Consider the following 23,563-nt stretch of genomic DNA (forward strand, 5'->3'; position numbering starts at 1 on the left):
AGTATCATGAAAATCAGAAAATAATGCTGATATCTATATAAAAATTTAAAACACCTATTATTTAATTTGAAAAAGAACCTATGCCTACTAAAAAAAATCACAGAAAACACAAATTTGTAAAATATGTAAATGTAACAAAAACACTCGTAGGAAAAAATAGTATAGAAAAGTAACTACAACCGTTATGTACAATAAGCATAAAATAGATTGACTAGAACTACTCATACATTACTAATTCTCCTTACTCTTAAATTTCTTAACCTGTGGTTTGGATTTATTGTTTCAGAAAACACTATTTCTTTTACTTTGTCAATGGCATAAAATTTCCTTTGTTTCATCATCTTTCATGACTACCTCATTTTTTTCTTTCCAGAATTTGTAAATGCCTTTCTATTTCTATTGAAGAAAAGAGACATAACCTTTATTTCATTAGTAACACCACACATATTGTACCTCCAGGTTCCTAGTTATATAATTTGCAACTTTCATCACAGAACCCTCTGAATTGCTGGTCCACTTTCAACCAATTTAGTTTAAGGTTAAGGCCTGTTATGCAATGGTCACAACAAAATTTCATTTTATCTCAATCCTAGGCTATTTCTACCATTCTGTGTATCTTCCTCTTTCTTGGAGTACTGTTTCTGGTATGTGCGAAAACATTTCCCTTCCCACACAAAGGTGAGAGCTAGTAAACATTCTGAGTCACTGCATCATCCAATATGCGTATGTTTTGCTATTGCATTAGACCAGTAGTCCCAACATGGGACAATAGGTCCCATGGCAGCAATGGGGGGAGGCCTGGCTCTTCAAAGGCAGCCCCAGTTCAGGACCTTGCTTCCCTTGGAACTGTCATTGGATGGGAGCTGTGCCCACAGTAGGGGAATGGCCATGGCGAGGTGATTCCCCCCTCTCCTTGGCTGAGGTACATTCCCACAGGGCTTTCAGCTGGGAGCCTTCAGCTGCCAACACTTCAGTGACAGGGGAATGTGCGCCTCCTGGGCACAGGAGGACCTGCAGGACTCTGAGAGCTCCTGGGTGGGATGTCCCGACAAGCTTCAGGACACAGAACATGGGAGAACGCATGACTGCAGGATCCTGGGACTAGCAAACTAGGGTGACTTTGTTTCAGCTTGGTGCAAAGCCTGCTGTGGGCAGAGCTGTGCTGGAGTCATTTTGGAAGTTGTTTGGCCTTGAGTTGCCTCAGGCTCAAGTCTGCACTTCCCTGCAGCCTCAGTAAACCTCAAGTTCATTTAATGATTGTTTACTCACAGGGTCAGCCTGGGAGCAAATGCTGAGGCTTAGAGTGTGAAGGTGGCTGCCCTGGGGAAGCTGTGCTCTTTCACCTGGGTAGCCAGTGTGATCCTCAGTGAACTGGGTGCTCCCGGGCTCTGGGAGCAGGCGCCACCCCTGCAGCAGCAGCAGCCTCTGGCCTGTCAGAGCCCATCTGCCTGCTGTCTTCCAGAAGGGCTTCTGATCCTCTTGGGGCACTTCCCCTATTCCCAAATCCATAGACTGCCTCTTATTATATTTTGTTCCTGCCATTTCAGAGAGATTTGGGTAGAGAGAGAAGTTAAACACCTTCTAAGCCTGCTATATTTAGCCAGAAGTGCACCAGTGATTTCTTGACAAGACTATATTAGGTTGAACCACATGAAATTGCATTTTATGGAGGTTAAAAACCTTCAAATCTTAGCAATTTCATGTAGCTCAATCTAACAGTAAGTCCAGAGAGCACTGAAAAAAACAGATAAACCAAGGAATACCTTCATAACTCCCTTTAAAGACACAGCATTAACCACCAAGTTTTTTAAAAAGTATCTTTTTTATTAACTCATTTTTCAGTTCCAAGAAGGGAACTTATAATTTAGTTCTGACGCAATGTCAAACACCATACCGGGAATTTCCTCCTGTTACCTCACTGACTTCTATAGCACTGCTGTGATGTGGGCAGCCCACCTACTTCACGGTGAAACACCAGTGTCTGTGGAGCATCGTACCTTGACCAACCAGCACAGGGGACGGCCTGACCCAGCCCCGCACGTGCTATGGGGACACCTGGGGGGAGGTGGCTGTGTGAGTGTGGGCTCTAGGGAGCTAAGAAAAAGCTGAAGAAGCTGCCTCCTTGGGTGCCCAGTCCTGTGGTGGCACATGGTTCCTGGGAGGACACCTGCCTCATTCCCTCCTGCCCCCTGAGAAGCCACTGCCCACAAGCAAGGGTAGCTTGTGTCCTGTCCTTGAAAAAATAACCTCTTGCTTTAAGGTCAACAAAGGTGCTGCTGAGGCAGAATTCCTCAGCAGCCTGTGCTGGATTCCAACCCATCATTTAGCTGAGGTGAGAGCAACAAGAACTGACCCCATGGACAACTGGGTTCTGGATGCATCAGAGGCGGAAGACTCCAAGGAAAAAGAAGTTATTTCATAACAGGATGCACAGGGCTCAGAGTCCTGAATTTGAAGGAATGTGGCCACACCTTGTGTTGAGAAGATGAATAGGAACACACAGATCATATCACTATATATAAAGATCATGTCACGTGTGTGTGTGCATGTGTGTATGTGTGTGTGTGTTCCTGGAAAATTCAAAGTGGAATCAAAGTTGCCAAGGCGGGTTTCAGTACTGTGTGTTGGGTACTCTGGAAAACAGACCCAGGCTCTGAAAGCTGTAAGAATGCCTGGAAGTCCAGGAAGCTCAGAGAGTGCCAAGCAAGTTGGACTCAAAGAAGCACACACCAAGGCACATCATAATTACATTACCCAAGATCAAAGAGAAGGAGAGAATCTGAAAAGGAGCAAGAAAAAGAAGACAGTTACCTACAAAGACTATCAGCTGATTTCTCAAAAGAAACTTTGCAGGCCAGAAGGGGCTAGAAAGAGGTATTCAAAGTCATGAAAGGCAAGGACGTACATCCAAGATTACTCTATCCAGCAAAGCTTTCATTTAGAATGGAAGGGCAGATAAGTGCTTTCCAGATAAGGTTAAGTTAAAGGAGTTCATCATCACTAAGCCCTTATTGTGTGAAATGTTAAAGAGACTTACCTAAGAAAAAGATGATCAAAACTATATACAGTAAAATGACAATAAATTCACAACTATCGACAACTGAACCTAAAACAAAAACAAAAGCAAACTAAGCAAACAACTAGAACAGGAATAAAATCACGGAAATGGAGATCACATGGAGGGTTATCATTGGGAGCAGAGAGAATGGGGGAAAAGGTACAGGGAATAAGAAGCACAAATGGTAGGTACAAAGTGGACAGGGGGAGGTTAAGAACAGTATAGGAAATGGAGAAGCCAAAGAACTTACATGTATGACCCATGGACATGAACTAAGGGAGGGGAATGCTGGTGGGGGTGGTGCAGGGTAGAGGAGAATAAAGGGGAGAAAAAAAAGGGTCAACTGTAATAGCAAAGTCAATAAAATATACTTAAAAAAAAAGAATGCCAAGGACTTTTCTGAACGGCAATGTGCCTCACCATGATCTGGAGTATTATTTAAGGCCGGTCGATTTTCTCTGCTTTGTACCTGCCCGCCATGTGATCCCTGGGTTGTGGATTCCTGCAGAGGAACTCCCCCAAGTCTCTCTGAGGTCTCAGAGGGCACAATGGAGATGGTAGGCTCGAGTCAGGCTGAGCTTGTCTCACCAGTGATGTGTATTGACTGGCTATGTGTGGTGGGCTCCCTTTTCTTATGGTTCCCAGTGATCCTCACATCCTGGAGTTCATGCCCTGTGTCATCACCTCACCCTCTTGCATGTGGGCTAGATGTAGAGACAGCTTTAAAGACCAGAATGTGGCCAAAGTAATGGGATGTCACTTCTGAAATTAGTTTACAAAAAACTGTGACTTCCATCTTATTCTCTCTCTTTGGCTCTTCTCACTGTCTTGCTCTGATGAAGCGAGCAGCCCTTCCTGAGCCACTCTCTGGAGGGCCCCACATGACAAAGAACTGAGGGTAACCTCCAGCCAACAACCAGAGAGAAACTGAGGCCCCAGTCCAATAAACTCTGATGAGCTGAATCCGGGCAACAACTACTAAGTGAGCTTAGGAACATTTTCTTTTGCACTCATAACCTCAGAGGAGACTGTAGCCCCAGTCAACATTACAATTGCAACCTTGTGAGAGTCCCTGAGTCAGAAAACCTGGTTGCCCCATGTCTGAGTCCTAACTGCTCCACGCTATGTGAAAAGAGACAATAGGATGTGTGTGTGTATGCATCTTTGTATATGGAGAGAGGAGAAAGGAGAGAGGAGAGAGGAGAGAGAGAGAGAGAGAGAGAGAGAAAGAGAGAGAGGAAGAGAAATTTATTTTTAAGTGGTCTGAGAAAAAAGGAGTAAGGACTCATGGACATGGATAATAGTGTGGTGATTGCGAAGGGCAGATGGGGTATATGGGGGACTAAATGATAATGGAAAAAATACAATAAGGATCAAACTTTAAAAATTGGTTTATGTGATTATGGAGGCTTGGTGAATCTAAAAATTCTACAGGGTAGACCAGCAGGCTGGAGATCAAGGGAAGACCTGTAGTTTGAGTCCAAAGGCAATTGGCTGGCAGGATTCTTTCTTGGTTGGGGAAGGTAGTCTTTGTTCTATTAAGGACTTCAATTGGTTGGATGAGGCCCACCCACATTTTGGAGATAATCTGCTTTACTCAAAGTCCACTGATTTCAATGTTAGTTTCATTCAACATTCAGAAGTATCCAGAATATCTTTGACTAAATATTTGGGCACCATGGCCCAGTCAAGTTGACACATGGAATTTACCATCATGGCTACCTTGCCATAGGAAACAAATGCAGTGCATGAACTAGGGCCAGCACTTAATCCCATTAAGCTTCCATTCCTGCATCTCCATAAGAACAATTCTAAAGGATACTGTAAAACACTAGCTGATAAAACATTTGTGCAGCACTTGGCACATGGTAGGCAAGTGTTGGCTTCTTTCTTTTGTTCCAGCTCCCTTTCCTCTATGTGTGGAAGCGGTAGTAGGTATAACTTGGATAATGTTCGTGGTTATTCTGAGGATGTGGAAAGAAACACATATCATGGTGAATTAACACACTGGGACTCTGTTTTTTAGGTTTTATTATTTCCTCATTTCTGAAAAACTGGTGAGTGTTGAATATATAGCCAGAATAAAGAGCAAAATTGTTCTAAGGCAACGCTAGGCTTAAGTGCTTTTTGGCTTAAGCATCATATCATTGAAACTGTGACAGATATCATCCCCTTTAACAGACAAAACTAACTGTGGAGACGATTACGGACCTTGCCTGAAGCCACTCAGCTAGCAACAGTGCAGCATGCGTTTTAACACCAATATTTGTCTGGGGCCCTTTTCAACATAGCGTAACTTTTTCAAGTGCTTACATAGTGCTGTCCATAGTTATCCAAAGTAGCCGATACTGCTAATAAGATGGACATAGCAAAATATTAACATCTTAACAATCACTGAAAGCTTCTAACTGAAGCTAATGCAGGATATATCTTTATGAGGTCTCTCACCTCTGCCTGGAAAAACTACCCTATCCTCATTTGACTATGTACTTTTTTAAAAATATAAGCATCTTTTGTTTTCTCCTAGTCTAACTGAAACATAATGGACATATAATCATTATATAAATTTAACCTGCCCAACATAATGATTTGGTACATGTACATATTACAAAATGTTCCCACAAGAGCATTAGTGAACACATCAATCACCTCACATTGTTACTATTTTTTGTGTGAGGTGAGAAATTTATAGTGTAAGAGGAGAACTCTCCTCTTACAACTTTCAAATATATAATACAATAGTATTAACTGTAGTCATCACACTGTACATTACATCCTAGGACCTACCCATCACATTTAACAAAGTAGGCACAACATCTTCCCCTCCCACAACCCAGCCCTGCCTCTGACAACCAGCAATCTGTTCTTCGTTTCACTTAAAATAATGTCTTTGGCATCTATTCATGTTGTCACAAATGCCAGGATTTCTTTCTTTCCTATGGCTGAATAATATCCCACTGTGCATGAATACTACACTTCTTTATCCATTACTCTGTTGACAGATACTCAGGTTGCTCCCATGTCTTGGATACTGTGAATCATGCTGCAGTGATTTCATCTCCGTCAAACATATTCCCAGAAGTGGGATTGCTGGATCATATGGTAGTTCTATTTTTAATTTTTAAAGGGGTCTCCATAATCATTTCCATACTGGCTGCACCTATTTTTATATTCCTATCTCTCTCATGAAACAACATTTGTCCCTTGAGATAAGGAGCAATGACCAATTCCTGAGTAAGGCGGTAGGCTTATAAGGGTTTATTTTATTATGCTTCACAAGTTGCATATATATTATATAAATATTATGTAATAAATTTCACAAGAAAGAAAACAATTAGGAAAATGTACATCAAGATGTAAAAATATTTTTCTGTTATAAAACTTAATATTCTTTATCATTTTTGGTATATTTTTATATAAATATACAATTCTTCCATTATTAGTAAAAATATATGTTATTAAAAGTAAAACAAGACTTTTTGAATTAAAAGAATATTTTTAGCCTGTATTACTCATAGAAAATATTAGTTCTGTAAGTTTATTCCAGATTCAGTAGACTATTCTATAAGAATATAGATTTTTGGGTTCTGGGTCTGGCTTTTGTAAGTTTCAAATTGAGGTTTCCTGGCTTTGCTGTGCTGAGATATTGTGAACAATGACTATGTTCACCTGTGCAGGTCCCCTGGGTAAGCATCTTCCATTGTAGCATTTGTCTTTTGTTTGAGTCTGAGGGTATTTAATGTTTTAAAACGGTCTAGAATATTTTACCTGTCCAGCTTAATGGCTTTGCCGACCTTGGCTAAGTTTTTCTCAAGGAATGGCAACCAGACTGTGTTATTATTATTTCAGGACCTGGTATTCCAAATATTGGATGTGGGCAGTGCATGCTCACACTGTTTTTCTAAGTGCCTTTCCTGATGGTACCAATATTCTGGAGTTTTGTTTGTTTGTTTGTTTGTTTTTGCCGCTGAAGCAATTGGGTCAACAGACTTTCAAAAATTTGTTTCTCCTTTCACTAAAGATGAAGGCATGGGATTCAGAATTTATCTGCTCTCCCAGTTGCATCCATGAAAACATGTGTATGTACTGCTTACTATTAATGGTGGTGATGATGGTAACATCCACAGCAGGATTTTGCACTTCAGAGTTTATACATTGCTTTTACATATTTTATATAGCTTTTTAATAAATTATATTGTTAATGAGCACAATCCCCCTAGGTATGTAGCGGAAGCGTTATTATTATTATTATTATTACCTCTTTTCAGATAAAGAAAATAAGACTTAAGGAGCTTAAGTAATTTTCCTTTGCTGAAGTTAATCTCTTCATTCTAGTTAGAATAACTGAAAATTATTACCATACTTTTTTATTACATTTAAAAATCTTTTTGTGCAAGAGTTTAAAAATGCATGGATCTTATACATACACAGATATAAATGAGATTGTAAATATCTTACAAACATTAAGTATTTTGTGCTTATATAGTACAGAAAAGATTTTAATCAACAGACCTAATTAAAAAAAAAAAACAAGCAAGCAAAATATGACCAGAGTCATTGAAATAAAGAACAATCTGATTGTGACCAGAGGGGAGGTGGGAGGGGCATATTGGGGGGAAGAAGGATAAGGGCCATCAAAAAACATGTACAAAGGACACATGAACAAAGCCAAAGAGGGTAGGACTGAGAGTGGGAGGTGGGGTGGATGGGCTGGGGGAGAGTGGTGGGGGGAAAATGGGGACAACTATACTTGAACAACAATAAGAAAAGTATTTCTTAAAATAAAAAAGTCAACACAGACTAGCGGAATGGCTGTGTCCATCTATGGCACGGGCATGTTCTCCAAATGGATTGCGGTTGTCGTGTTAATCATGATCATCTCCAATTTAAGAGCTGAAAGAATGGGGAAAAAAAACAAACAAACCCCACCATGATCTGTGTGTTTCTGTTGTGAACAAGCCTGCTCACTGCATTCGGTTCTCAGGGCACAGGTGGCCTGCGGTCAGCTCTGTGAAAGGCTGAGAAAGATGATGATGAGAGTTTTGGCTGAGTGGGGCACAGCATGGAGGTTTCCTGTGGATCTTGCAGCAAGCAAATACAGACTGTGATTATTTTATCATCTCCTTTCCAGCAGCATTCTAGCGCTGCCATTCGTGATTCAAAGATTAACACAGAGCTTACTTAGTTCAGACAAGGAGGGGTTTAATCTGTAAACACTGATAAACACAGCAAAATGTTCGCTAAAGTTCTGGTTTTGGAATGTTGGTTGTATTTGTTGAGGAATGTACTATGTGATGGTTTCTTCTCGGAATCCCATTACTCTACTTGGTGCTAAATGTAGGTCATCTGCCCCTTAACTGTGGAAGCAGAAAACCAAGGGGTCAGATTCTCAGCTTTTGAGTTCAATATAAAATATTTAGAAGAATATGTGCAGAGTCAGTTCCCATCAAAGTGGATGAATTTCTCTAGACTAGAAAGTTGGAGGGAGAGCCATACAGTTATATGCGGGTGTGTGTCTGAGTTGGGGACCTATAGCCTACTTCACTCTTGGTCAAACCTCCCAGGGGTGAGCAGTGTTCTGAGACCCCCAGCTGAGTTTAGAGATCTGAGAACAGATAGCACCTGGGGAGAGGGGCCTCTAGGAAAGCAAGGCCGAGGACTCCCTCCCACACCCTAGTTTGTGCAGGGACAGCAGACTGGACATGGGTGTGTGGAATGTTCAGGCAGAGATTTCTCATAGCTATAGAGTCATGGAAGAACTTAAATAGTTTTTTGGGTTCTTCCAAGAGGAACACAGATGTAGAGAGGGAGGGCAGGAAGCCCTACATTGTTGTCAGGACAAGAAGACTAGAGAGTAACCTCAGAGACTTTTATGGACATTCATGCCAGGACAGATGGATGTAAACGCCTGGGGCAGCAGCCTGGGGATACAGTAGTGGATGTCTGATTGGCTAAGCATTAGGGCTTTTAACTCAACTTTGGTTTGGAGGTGGTCTAAACTGACTGAGAAAGCTCTGTGGCAAACAAGAAAAGGCAGAAGTGGCTAAGATTATGTTTGACAATCAACAGTCTAGGGTTTCACAGTAGGTATTATTTTGGTTACCAAAAATAGAGGACATTTTTGCCTCTAATCCCCGAGTCTCTGGCCCGTGAAGTCTATCTTTCCATGGCCCTCTGGAGCACATGAGAATGCACTTTCAGTGCAAAACAGCTGGTGAGTTTGCCAAGACCAGCCTTGGCTCCACCACCTTCTTCCAAACACAGATTTCGTCTAAGCTGTTGGATGGTGCACATAATCACTGTTGTTCTTTCACTAGCTTATCATGAAAAGTCATGAATGCTTTTTTGTTAGCTTGGTATAAGCATCACCTACTCTGTAATTCTGGAGAAAGAAAACCTATCAGAGGCCAGTGATGACAAGAAGCTTATAGGATGATCATAGCACTAGGACCCTCACTGCTACACAGCTATTGAAACACAGACTCTTCCCCACCATTAGCTCTCGGAGTCTGGCTGGTTTCTTATGCTCTGTCCATCCAAAGGATACATTAGAAATAATAAAAACAGATTAAGACAGTCTCTTAAAACATGGAAGATGTTCTACAAATATAACAACAGAGAAGGAACATTCACTATGAGTTCATTGCTATTTCAGTGAGTTGGTTTCTTTTCCCAAATAAAAAGTGTTCAAGAGAAAAAAAAATACAGGTCAAGGTTTGATGTGTAGAATTCTACTGGATATCTTAATACACCATGCAAGATTTCCTAAGGGTCAGACCAGAGCTTGTAACATCTGCCTTCAGTCAGGAACATCAGCAGTGCACGTAGAAGGGCAGTTTCTGCCACCACATAATCTTTGGGGAGCACCAAGCCACCTGCAGGAGCAAGGAGCAGATGAGCTGTGGCCACAGCTAGGGGCTCTGTGGCCCCAGGAGGTAAGTGTTCCTCCATCAAAAGAGGCATCCATGAGACACGGTAATGTGCCTTAGCTATATCAGGATGAGTGTGTTTACATTTTAATCTTGTCACAATCAAACCATCCCTCTCTCTGATCTTATGAGCTACAACAGAGTCTTTCCCTCCAAATGCTGCTTTGGGGAGCACTTTAAACACGAAAGCCTGTTTGTGTTTGAAAGAAGCCGTCCCACACTCTCATAAATAACTTCAATTGTAGTCACACTTTTTCAAAGCTCAAGAATGGGAGTGAAAATTGCACTGAAAACTCTCTGGACTATATTAAATCATCCCTTTGGCAGCGCCTCAGCTACAATTTATGTCATCTCGATGGAGCCTTTGCTTCCCAGTTAGTGTGTGCATCATTTTGTGAGCTAGACAGGGACAGAAGTTGGACAAAAGCCAAAGAGGCAGTGAGCGGCAGCCTCCAATACACATTTGGTTGACTTCCCCTGAAACTTGATGTGAGTTTCATTAACGTCTTGAGCAGATACTATCAGTACTGTCCGACCCTTTTGTGGAAACAGGACACAAGTAGGGGATGAGAATGCAAGGCTCTGTCTACAAGGGTAAGCAAGAAACATGGCTTCATTCCATAAAAAATAATTTAGGATGCTGGTGAAGGAAAAAAGACAGAGAAACGAAGAAGTCAGATTCAACCGACTTTCAGTTCTCAAGTCTTTTATTGTTACATTTGGAGAACGCCTTTACTTTCTATTTTTATATCCATCTCTGTTCTATCCCGAATGGGTTCAGATTTCCACAAGGTTAGTTACAGGTTAATTTTTCTATTATGAGGCAAAATGATCTGAGTACTACCACCTTTGGTGTAAATTATTCTCCCACATGAGATGGAAATGGCTTTCTCTGCAGGTAGATCACAGTAGAAGTTAGTATCCAAACTGGCAAGTGTGTAAGTATAAAATGAGGCATTGCTAATTATGCTAGGAGGACTGGTACCCACCAGGACTGCACTGAACTAAATGAGATGTGTGGTCACCCTACCCATGGATCACAGAGAACAGTTAAAAATGATTTTCTCCAAAATAGACAATCACCTTTATGCTGAGAAATGCTCATTTCCTTCACTTTTTCAGTTTCTGGAAAGTAGCTTTTTATTGTGTTCCAATCTTCTTGTCTATAAAGAAGGAACAGCGCCTGTACCCATTTCTCCACCTATCTTTTAAAAATGTATGCCAGAAGGAGGCATCGATGGGGCAGTGTTATAAACTATGTTTGTGTCCCTCCAAAATTCATATGTCAAATCCTAACCCCTCATGTTATGGTGCTTAGAGGTGGGGTTTTGGAGTTGATTAGGTCATGAGGGTGAAACTTTCATGAATGGGATTAGTGCCTTTATAACAGAGACCCCAGAAAGCTCTCTCACTGGTTCTGCCCTGTGAGGACACAGCAAGAAGGTGGCTATCTATGAACCAGGATGCTCTGACCAGACACTAAGTATGGGGTGCCTTAACTTGGACTTCTCAGGTTCCAGACTATGAGAAACATGAGGGGGAACCCCCCCAAAAAACTGGAATTATCTTCTGGAGGACAGGCTACTTTTAGTATAAGCTTCCCCTGCTCGGTGAGTGTTCTAGGAGTGCATCTGTATCAGTGTACCAGCTGGCATTGTTGTGAGAGGCTGCATTTGGTTTCAGTGAATTTTTTTGAAGACTCTTTCAACCTGTTTGCCCATTTCATGATGATTTATGAGCGCACCTGCCCATGCCATGCTGAGTGTTCAGCAGCTTTGACAGACACAAAAATGGCATGACCTCCATGCCTCACCCTCCCTATTCACCTGTTCTTGCCCTAAGAGACTTATATTTTGTTTCCCTGGGTGAAAAATGTCCTCAAAGGGAAACATTTTGCTGATGTAGAAGAGATGAAAGAAAAAATGGCAGAAGCACTAAAAGGGATCAAAATTCACAAGTTCGAAAACTGTTTTGAGCAGTGCAAAAAAAAATCTTGATAGCTTTATTGCATCAAATGGAGAATACTTTGAAGGCAACTGAAGTTTAAATGTAAGAATAAGTACACATTTTTTCCAAATAAATTCTGGGTTTTTGGGTTCCTCCTCTGGGAAATGTTTATTGTTTAAGCCGCCCAGTCTGTGATATTTTTGTTACAGCTGCCAAACAGACTATAAGGCAGACAGGAAGGGAAGGGAAGTGTTCTGGAGGATTATATGAGTATTTAATGAACTAATCTATATCTCTCTTCCTGAGTAGCCACTCCCCCAACCTTCCATCCCATAATATGAATAAAGAATTTGAGAGGAGGACTGAATCCTCTGGGATAAAGTGCTAAAAGTAGCTGCAGCATTTCCATGACTAAGTCACCATAGTGCTGACTTAGATGAAGTTGATTCAACATTAGTTGTTCAAAGAACGAGGCTCTGAAGAGATGACTTAGCTCTATCAGGAGACCCATTTACAAGAGGCAATCTCTTAGCTTAGAAGCCACAGTGGAACTTCTCTGATGGTTACATAAATATCTCATAACCTTCAGACCACCTCATAAGATGTCATCTAAGTCATTCATGAAAAATGGACACAGATCTTAGTCCCAAGTGACTTCAGAGACAGGAATCTTTCTATTTTGGAGTATTTTAACTTTGTATTTTGGCATAATTTCAAAATTTATAGAAAAGCTGCGAGAAGAGAATATAAAGAACTCCCACGTATCCTTTACCCAGATTCCCCAAATGTTAACATTTTATCACCTTTGTTTTATCCTTTGATCCCTCCCACCCCCGCCCCACACACAACTTCTGAATCACTTGAAAAGTTGCAGATGAAATGTGCTTTTAACTTTAAAAGCTTTGTGTATATCTAATAAAACAAGGACATTCTCTTACATAACTGCTCTATGGTTATCAAAATCAGAAAGTTAAAATCAACACAGTAACCTACAAACCACTTTCAGTTTTTACCAATTGTTCCATTAGTGTGCTTTATAGCAAAAGAAAGTCCACATCATGTGTTGAATTCAGTTACCTACCATGTTTCTTTAGTCTCTTTTAGTCTGGAACATTCCTCAGTTTTTGATATTCACTTTTCTTATTAAAGAGAGGGGAAGAAAGGGATAAAAGTAGGGAGACAAACATCAATCAGTTGCCTGTTGTACTCGCCCTGACCAGGGACCAAACCTGGAACTGAGACATGTGCCCTGACCGGGAATGGAACCAATACCAGTGACCTTTTGCTTTGCGGGACAACATGCAACCAACTTGGCCATCCTGGTCAGGGCTGATATTCACATTTTTGAAGTGTAAAAACCATATGTTCTGTAGAATGTCCCTCACTTTGGGTTTTTTTGCTATTTCTTCATGGTTAGATTCAAGTAATTCATTTCTGGAAGGCTATTGCAAGTATTTTACATTTTATTTTATTTTATCTTATCCTATTTTATTTTGTTTTACTTTTTAATCCTTACCCAAGGACATGTTTTTATTGATTTGAGTGGGGTAGGGAGAAACATCAATACGAGCGAGAAACATTGATCGGTTGCCTCCGATAGAGGTTTGATGTATGGGATGAGGCTCCAAGCACCCGAGCCACCCAGCTGGGGCCTGTTGCAAGGATTTTAAAGTCCCATGTACAGGATGCTTTGTTTTTTATGGTAAAGTCATCTCTAAAGCTATTTCATCAAGCTTCTACTCTCAACAGCCTACCTTGATCTAGCATAGCAAGTGATTCTCAACCTTGGCTGTCATTGGACCAACTAGGTCACACCAGATCCTGTTAACCAGAAACTCTTGGAATGAGACCTGAGCACTAGTATTTAAAAAACCTTCCCAGATGATTCTAACATGCATCCAGGAATTTTTTTCCCTTTTGAGTAGTTGTTAACTTTTCTTGGCAAATGTGAGAACTCACATAATTAGAAGATCTTTTCTTCAACTCATTTGTGCACTAAACTGATTATTAAAAGCCAAAGTCTTGCTTGCCATCAAGGGGATCTGTTGACCCTCGCTGTGGCCCACCTCCTAATACTCTGAATTCTTCATTTCCTAGTGGACAGAGAGGAGACTTTAGCAACCAGGCAACACCACAAGAGTTCCCAGTTGTCTCTTCCTTCGGAGATGCACAAACAGAGTAGTCTTGCTCTAGAGCAAGGTTTCTCAATCTTGGCACTATGGACATTTGGAGTCAGAGAGTTTTTTTGTGGTGGGGTTGTCCTTTGCATGTGGAATGTTTAGGGCCAGCCATAGCTTCTATCTATGAAATGTAAGTAGCACCCTCTAATCATGACTATCTAAAAGTGTCTCCAGACATTGTTGAATGTCCCCTTCGAAGTGGGTAATTATCCCCTGTTGAGAAGCACTGGTTGAGACTTCTCTGCCTCCAGGCCTTTGGTCAAACTACTGTTGACTCTCATCTCCACTTGTTTAAATTCTACTTGTCCTCTAAGACCAGGTGGATTGGGGCAGTGTAGCATATATGTAATTATAATAATGGGTTGGTTATCACATTGTGCTGGGTTCACTCACTATAGGAAAGCCTTTCTCAAGGAACTTGGCCTTTGTAATGCTCAGTCTTCTCTTCTGCAAAATGGGAATAACAGGAATAGCTTCTTCACAGAGTTGTTGTGAGAACTCAATGAGACAGTGCATAAAATGCAGCCAGTAAAGACTAATTGCTAAAAAAGAAAAATTATTGCTTAATGGGATGGTCCATGTAAAGAGATGAGAATATGCTTGGCAGATAAGAACTCAGCAGATATTAGTGGTTGCTATCATCATCCTCATTGATGAAGAAATTGTACCACAGAGTGATTAAGAGTCTTGGTCAAGGTCACATAGCTGGTTAGTGGAAGAACTAGAGATGGAATCTATGCTTTAGTAGGTAAAATGCTCTTTACCCTGCACAAAACTTTGAAGGATCAAGGGCAATCCCAGGGGAGATGAAACTTTTGGCCAGGAGAGCTCTGGGTAGTGCTGTAATAACCAGGACTTGGCAGTATGGGTGAGGTGATTAATCATTCCAAATTGGAAAAGTCAGAGTTAATGCTGTCCAAGGGAACATTTAAAGGCACAGAATCCTTTAACTAATATCTCCTGAAAATAATTTCTAAATAAGGAACAGGAAAATATTAGAAATAGTTTCAATCTCTTCAAGCAAAGAACCTGCATACCAGAGCACAGAACCTTCATAATATGTCAACTGTTAACTGTTAAAAGGATCTTTGTTTACAAGGACATAGACAGATAAACGGGAAATATAACTTCCTCAGGTTAGAAGACTAAAAAACAATTAGCAGACATCCCCAGGCACCCAATAAACATAAAGAACTAAGAAGGCTTGCTCTCCCTACAGAGCTGTATTTTGACACAGATTCTGCTGGTTCCAATGGAGCCTTGGAGAATTACTTCTACTGCCAAAAGGCTGTAGCTTCTTATAAAATAATAGGCCAGAGAAGTTCATTCATCGTAACTATTGTCAACTGTTCTTTCTCCCCTTTAGTAAAGAAGCTGGGTATTAATTATACTAAAAGACTATTAGTAATGTGGTTAGCAAGCTGTAGATGCCTTGGGGAGGTCTGTGGGGAGGTCTGGTATGCTGAGTGCACACATGCGTGTGTGTGTGTGTTTCATCTAGAAACAGAGCTGTCATGTTTTCCCTATAAAATCACTCATTTTCAAGGACAATGTTAAAACTATCTGTAAGTCAGTCCTGTTCTAGAACAGATCTCAGCCACTTCCCTCTAGCAGAGGCCCATGCTGTGGTAGGCTCTTGGGTTGCTCATTGATTGGGAGCAACCCGAAGAAGGCCAGGTAGCTGAAGTTTAGGGTAGGAGGGAACGAGGGGGTGAGAAGAGGCCCTCAAGTATTCTAGGCGGCAGCTAGTTACTAGTGGTTATAGGAAATGAGCTTGATATTTTAACAGATGTGTGCTGGCTAATACCAGCCCTGGACATATTTCCAGCTTATGGCATTTGCTTGCTTATAGGCAGATTCACAAGGCCGGCTCTCAAGAGCAGAGTTTCTCAACTTGTGGCCACAGTTGGTCTGGGCATGGGAAGCCTTTGGTTTGCTTGTCACACAGATTCCTAAGGTTGCTCTCCAGGAATTTGACCAAGGCTGAATAAGTAGCAGTGTTTCTCTAGTGCCTGCACCATTACCACTAATTTGCCCCCCACCATCACTTTTAATAACTTTCTCTGAATACCAAATGTACTGGAAGCACTATGAGGCCAGGGGCCACTTCTGTCTTGCTCACTTCCATTTTCTTTGGGTCTACCAGAATCCTGAGCTTCCCAGTTAAAACAATTTAATTGCATAAGAGAAAACTTTAAAATGTGTATTTTAGTACAAATACTTCACATTTCCCTTAATGATTTAAATATGTTTATCAAAAAGAAACCGCTTAAATAGCTCCCATGCAACTTAGGTTACTGTTCTATTCTTGTGGATGCCAATAACTCAAAATAGATCATACAGATGTTTTAGGAGAAATTGATGCAGTCTTAACCCTTAGGTTCTTCTGCAAAGAAGCCCTCTATCTTCATCTACTGAAAATATTGTGTTCATTTCCTAAATTATACCATGAAAGCAAAGCCTGCTTTGTGGCCCACTGAGCTACAGCCCTGCCATCTGTCTTTATAATGCAGTGACAGTGCCACAAGTACTCTCATTCTGGGAGCATTTGTGATACACCACAAACTTTCCGATCAAGTTGGCAAAGAACTACTTTCAGGCTCTTTCTGACCTCCAATGTAGATAGAACTTCATACCCTTTCCCAAAAGCCAATTCCAGAATTTTGGCTCTAAGTGAAGTCTAAATATTCTAAGTTTTTTCTAAATATTAAACAAATAAAATAAAACCTCAGGATTTCAGAGCTAGAAGAGAGCTTAGGGATTATCGAATCTATCTTTGCATTTCAGAGATAAGAAATCCTAAACCCAGAGCAGGTGTGATGCCCTAGGTACTTCCCCAGGAATCTTTCTACAGGGATGCGGATCAGCCAGACACAGGCAACAGGCCTTGGTTGACTGGATCACAGGGAAATCCAGGGTGTTCTAGGAAAGCAGCCGAAGAGGCCTTGCAAGGGGCTTAGGCAAAGGCTATTTTCCAACTAATATAAAAGTATTTTAATAATTTAAACAAGAGGTATAGACACGCCAGTGTGTACTGACTAACATTGGCCTTGGCACAATGGAAAAGTGACTTAACCACAGGAAGTCAGTGGCAGGGACAAGAACTCTGGTTTTCTGATTCCCCTCAAGACCACCTTGTCTCTTTGTCCTCAACACTCACTTACCTTGGTGATGGGTTGTTACTAACATGATACTTTGGTTACAGTTTGAACACCCTGGCTCCTGTTGGTCTGGTTAACTGAGAGATTAGAATCCTTTTCCATTTGATTCTAATGTTTGAAAAGAATTCTTTATGACTATAATTAAATATGAACATGAATGTTACAAAATCATCCATGGATTACAGGTGGAGAAAAGAAAGGTGGGCCCTCCTAATGGTAGAAGTCACACAATGATAGGCACTGGCTTAAGACCCACTGTGTGCCTGGATTCTATCATACTCCACAAAGCTTTCAAAGGATCTAGACACTGAATCCCAGGGCTAGCTGGTCACATCGCAGTTACCAAGTGATTTAGAAAAAAGGGGGAATGTGATGTGTATGCATTTTTAAAATTATGCTTAGAGAATACTTTATTGTCTTTCTCTACAACTGAGGAACAGTTTAAACTGTATGTAGTTTTAAAGGGTAAAGGGACAGAGGTAATATAAATAGGAGCAGTAAATTTGTCTCTGCTCATTAAAAACAGAGGTGAAAGGTTGAGAAGTCTAAATAACAAAGAGGAAGGAACACTTCTTAATCTCCTCTTGAGTTTCTGCCAACATAATGGGAAACAAAAAGGAGACGGCCATTCAGAAGTTATGGTGGTGACGGTGATGGTGGTGGTGGCAGGGAGGATGATTTGGCTGACGTCTGGGTAGGAAAGACCTGGAACTTGAAGTAAGCACCACAGCTGCACCTGGAAGAAGTTGGTCATAAGTGCTTTGATCATAGGTAACTGTGGCCTCAGCCAAAAGTTACCTTCACACCCCAGAGGACTTCTGACTTCAAACTAGAATTTTCTAGGGAGAGTTAAAAGAGACTAAAGCTTGGGGGTAGAAAGAGAGACAGTTGCATTAACAGAGTTGCCACTTTATAAACAAAAGTGCAAAAGAAATGTGTAGTATTTATGTATAATAACTGTTGGAATATTTAGTTGAAAGGCTTACGATCTCAAAAGTGGCCGTTAGGCCAGGGTAAGGGTGGACAGAGTGGCCAACACTACAGCGATGGGCTCTTGCAAGTGCCTGGGGCTGTGGGGAGCAGAGCGCCGAGGGGATAGTGGTGAATGGCCCAGCCCAGCCTGGACGCTTCCCAGCCAGGAACCAAAGGTTCCTTCTGGCCCAGAAGGAAGACAGAAGGTCCCAAGTGTCTAGGTGGGAGTGCTCTGCAAACATGGACTATTGGTAAAGGAAAGAAAGATATAACTAATTTTAATGAAATTTAACAGATCAGAATCTGTAGGCACCAATGCAGGAGACAGGAAAGGAGAAAGTGACATTTGATGTTGACTCTCCCTGAATGGCCCTGCAGCTAGGACATGGAGCAGCTGAATTTTGCTGAGAGAGTATGATAGTATGGGCCTGAGTCACGAGTGACGCCAGGCTGATGCACAGAGTGAGGCTGAGTGAGTCATTCAGGCAGAGGGAGCTGGCAAACACGTGGCATTCACTGCTGCATCACTTCAGCGTTAGTCGCTCCTGGTTAATACATTCCTGGAACTGTGACTCTGAGTTCCTGATGGAATTATTCTTCACTTCCGTTTATTTGGGAAAAACAGTATGCCACTGCAATCTTCATGAATTTAGGGTTTAAACGAATTTAAAACCTACACTTTAAGTTGCACTGCGAGACACCCTCCATCATAAAAACAAACTGATTCTTTCTACTGATTCTTAGTTTTCTTTTATTTACTCCTAATGCAATGAGATTCTGTACCACACAGTTGGTATTTAATTATATGGTGTCTTATAGTGTCTACTTATTGATTGATAATATGTGTTTGCCTTTCTTTATCTATCACTAGTTCTTTATTAAACACCAGGTTTTAACTTCTTTACCTTCACCTAGATATACATTCACACATACAACCTAGAACCCTCCTGAACCCCTAGTTCTGTGTGTGTGTATGTAATTATGTATAATGGTAACATGCCGTGATTAATAAAAATGTATATCTAAAAGTATAAATAGGTCTTGAGCTTTACCCTATTGCCAAGGATAGAGTCTATAACTCCGCATTTTACGTAATCATGCTGAGTGATTTGATGACAGTGGTCCAAGATCACACTTTGAGAAACAATAGCTATTTGCTACTTGCTGTGGGGTAGGCAACATTCTCGGGAATGTAAGAATCCCCTGGAAGAGCTAATAACAAAGCCAATTCCCAAGTCACAAACACAAAGATTCTAACTGAGTGGGTCAGGGGTGGAGCCCGTATGACTTCGATATAGGTGATCTTTGACATTAGAAAAAGACCACTCTAGTAGATGCCCAACAAATACTTATTGACTGGTAAATTGTCCTAGCTACTTGAAAATACCCACATCCCAAATTTGACCACGGAAAATGTCTTCCTTGCCTTTTTCTAAATGCAACCCTAGGGTTAGAGTTGAATTCTGGCTGTGCCATTTACCAGATGTTAGGTAAGGAGCCCATTCTTTGAGTCACTGTTTTCTAATCTGTAAAACGGGATAATAATGACTCTCTTGCATGGTTGCTATGAGAACTAAAGATGAATTGTGATAAACGTCTGGCATACAGAATCTTATTAACAAGTGCTAACTATTGTAAGTAGCCAGCCATTTTACCACATACTTTTCCTTGTGGCTGGAAAAATAAAGATATAACATTTCCCCCAAATGTTGGAACTTTATACAATATCACAGATTTCCAAGGACAGCTAGTGGAAAATGTAAGATGGAAAGGAGAAGCAGAAGGCATGGCATGGGATTCCATTAGGGCCCAAGCCAAGAGGACCCCTCCAGGTTGGTGTGATAGGACTGGCGTCGTGCCGAGGAGCTACAGACATGTACTGAGCTTCTGGGGAGTGGGGAATGCTCCTGCAGCTTCTCTCAGGGGCTGAAGAACAGATGTGCCCAGGCAGTTAGAAAGGGCACCTTATGAACACAACCAGGCAAAGAAGCCTCACTCACTGTGGTTATTTGGCAAATGGCCGGCAGAACTTCTATCATGCTGTGGCGGGACTGGGAAGAGGTCCTTTGTATGGACACAAAACCTCCCTAAAACAGAGAAGTGAATGAACGAGACCATATCCAGCACCAAGGCCTCTTACTTGCATATGGAATGACTCTGCAGGTAGCAATGTCTTGTCAGCATCATAACAGAAATAGACTAATTCCACCTTACAAAGTAGGACTCAGTCTCTGCTTCCTGTTCAGTCATGTGACCATTTATGAAGCCGGGTTCTGGACACTGGCTAGGCTCTCTGTGGAGGAAGATGAATCAGACAGGCTTCTATCCTGGAAGGGTTCAGTGGTTATACACAGTTCTTCCTTTTCCCACTATGACCCCTGAAGCAAACATACATCATCCATGAGAGATGAAGGTGAACATTTCATGGAACTAAAGCTTCTGTCCTGTGAGATCATTATCAGAGATACAACCTCCCTTACAGGTCCCTTTTCATTCAACTTCTTATCAAACTTCACACTGAAAACCTTTCACAGAAATAAAATATTCATGATTCTCAAGTATACGCACATTTAATAGGCTTTTGCTGTCATAAATTTAACCTCTTTAAGGATGACTCAAAGCTAAACTGGAAGGCCATGTTGTGGGATTTTTCTGGGGGCTCAGTTTGCAACCTCCTTTTATTTTTTTCTGGAAAGACTGTGGGAGTCCTGAAAGGAGCTGTGGATTCTGTGAGTAGATGGCTATTCTTAAATCTCAGTTTCCTTATCTATGGGGTTATATTTGCCCTGCCTACTTCAACAGTGATACTGCAATAATCAGAAAAGTATTTGATATCAAAATGCTCTGTAAGTAGCAAAGCACAATACAAATTGAGGATACTAATTTTTTCCCTCCCTCTACTCCCAAACCCCACTCTCTTTTTCTTTCTTGCAGAGAGAATGGGTGGGTGGTGGGGTGGGGTGGGGGGACTTACTCTTATCCATTGGATGAACATGTTCCTGAAAGTTCTCCATAATCTAGAATTTCAATAAAAATGCAGTCAAGCCCCCTGCCTCTCAGTGTCCCTTTCTCTGCCCTGCATTCTCCAATTATAGCAACAGGGAGCTGGGGCAGAGAGATACTTTCACATACTATAAAAGATTGGAATGAAGACACAATATACAACACTCAACTAAATGAAACAAAAGAAATAAGTAAATATGGAGGTGGCTTTTGAAGGGTAGGCCAGCTTTTTTAGCACTGCATCTTTAGCTCTGGTGAGGAATCTCTCCCATTTGGGAATCCAGGCACCAGCAAACAAGGAGTAAGTAGTAGAAATGAAGACAGGGAGCTTCTTGGATCCCAGACATAACTGCTGGGTCTTGAGTTCACTTACCTTCTAAACCTCCTCTAACTGTGGCTGATAAGAGGTTGATGCTGGATGATTAGGATACTAATCTGGGAACATGGCTACTCATTTAGAGACTACATTTCTCAGTGTCCTTTGCAGCTAAGTATGGTCATATCACTACATTTGGGCCAATGGAATGCAAATGGAATAGTACAAGCAACTTCTCAATCTCATTTTTAAAGAAACCTGGCTGTCCTCTACCTCACGTTTTATCTTCCCTAAGCTGGTAAATGGAGAAAACTGAAGCAGTCAGCCACCTTGAACACAGAGGTGGAGCCATGTATGAAACCTGGCAGGGCCTGCTGCCTGGATGACACTGTGGAGCTCAGGTAGTGACCCACCATGGACTGCCAACTACCCCAGAGCTATTGTGCAACGAGGGAGAGAGAGAGAGAGAAACACTTCCACCTTATTGCATGTTTAGTTCTCTTTCAACAGGGCCTTTGCCTGTACCATAATGTAAGATTTCATCCATCCAGCACTCTTGCACATGTGGAAAAAACATGGGTAATCACAAACTAATAGAAAGAAGGAAAGAAATTCCAATTGTGTAGATGAAATGAACAATCATGATATCTTGTGCAGTACATACGATCACTCAGTGCCAAGATGTTAAATGACGAGAAAGAGGAAAATACAGAAAGACTAACTGGAATGTAGCTCACAGGAGGCCACTTGGTTGTTGGTTTATTGTTCAGTTCAATGACAACTGCAGCACTGAACTCTCTCTCCCCTCTCATGTTCTTCATAGTCGCCCTGAAATTTTGTATGGATTACTATTCCAGAATAATTTTAAATATCAGTAAAATATTGTGCCTAAAATAATAAAGAGAAAATCCAAATGGAAAAATTACTTGACTTGCAAATAAAGAAAAAGCATAGAGGGAAAGAATCATCAGAGCAGTATTAATATGATGTTGTCAAGTTAATAATCAAGGATATATGACTAAAAAACATGAAGATGGAAGCCTAAAAGTATGAGGAAATATAGCAGCAAGGTCATGGTGATCAGGTTTATGTAAAATTACAGTTGATCCTTGAACCACATTGGGGTCAGGGCACTGACACCCTCCTTCTCCTGTACAGTCAAAAATCCATGGATAACTTTTGACTCCCCCAAAACTGAGCTACAGTCATCCCTTGGTACCAGCAGGGGGTGGGTTCCAGGACATCCGAGGGAACTAAATCCATGGATGCTTAAGTCCCTTATATGAAATGGTGGAGGACAATGCAGACAGTTGGCCCTCCATAGCTACAGATTCCTAACTATGGACAGAAAATACTTTATGATCTTTGGTTCATTGAATCCACAGATGTGAATCCATGGGACTACAGAAGGCCAACTGTATATTTATTGAAAAAACAAACAAACCACATGTAAGTGGACCCATGCAGTTCCAACCCATGTTGCTCACGGGTCAACTGTATTTTAGAAAAATCATAAAATTTTTGGGTAAAATTTAGAATCCCGATAAAAACTTATGGGGAGTCATAAAATTGATACAATGCCATTTCCTCACAATCCCTGGCCTAAAGGCATCACAGAAAGCACAACCAGGACAGATCCAGAAAGCAATGCCACTCAGTAACTGTGGCCAGTTACACCCTGCACCCAATGGACAAGCCCAAGTTCATGAGTCGAAAGAACTGAAGGTTCAGGGGAAGTAAAAGGCACCTCTCTGAGGTCTAGAAAAAAATAGAAGAGGACAAGAAGAGCTTCAATGATAAAATTAGGAGAGATTTAATTGGTGTTTCTAAGAGAACTTTTCTTTATATCCTAAACACTTAACAATAGAGTTTTTTTAAAAAGCTGAATCAGCTGAACTGAAAGACATTAAATATAATTAATTTCACTGGTGTTGGTTTTGCTTTTTAAATAAAAGCAAGAAAGGTGGAAGAAAAAGAAGGGGTGAGGGAAGATAAGA

The 23,563-nt window shown here is 41.1% G+C and overlaps 1 protein-coding gene across 4 annotated transcripts in view; it reads right to left on the reverse strand.

Moving 5' to 3' along the window:
* The window catches only part of RCAN2 (regulator of calcineurin 2), a 261,968-nt gene that overhangs the window by 41,542 nt on the left and 196,863 nt on the right, over positions 1 to 23,563 (reverse strand). The gene's annotated exons all lie outside the window — the stretch shown is intronic.

This window comes from Phyllostomus discolor, chromosome 4 (assembly GCF_004126475.2).
Source record: "Phyllostomus discolor isolate MPI-MPIP mPhyDis1 chromosome 4, mPhyDis1.pri.v3, whole genome shotgun sequence".
NCBI classification, from domain to species: Eukaryota; Metazoa; Chordata; class Mammalia; order Chiroptera; family Phyllostomidae; genus Phyllostomus; species Phyllostomus discolor.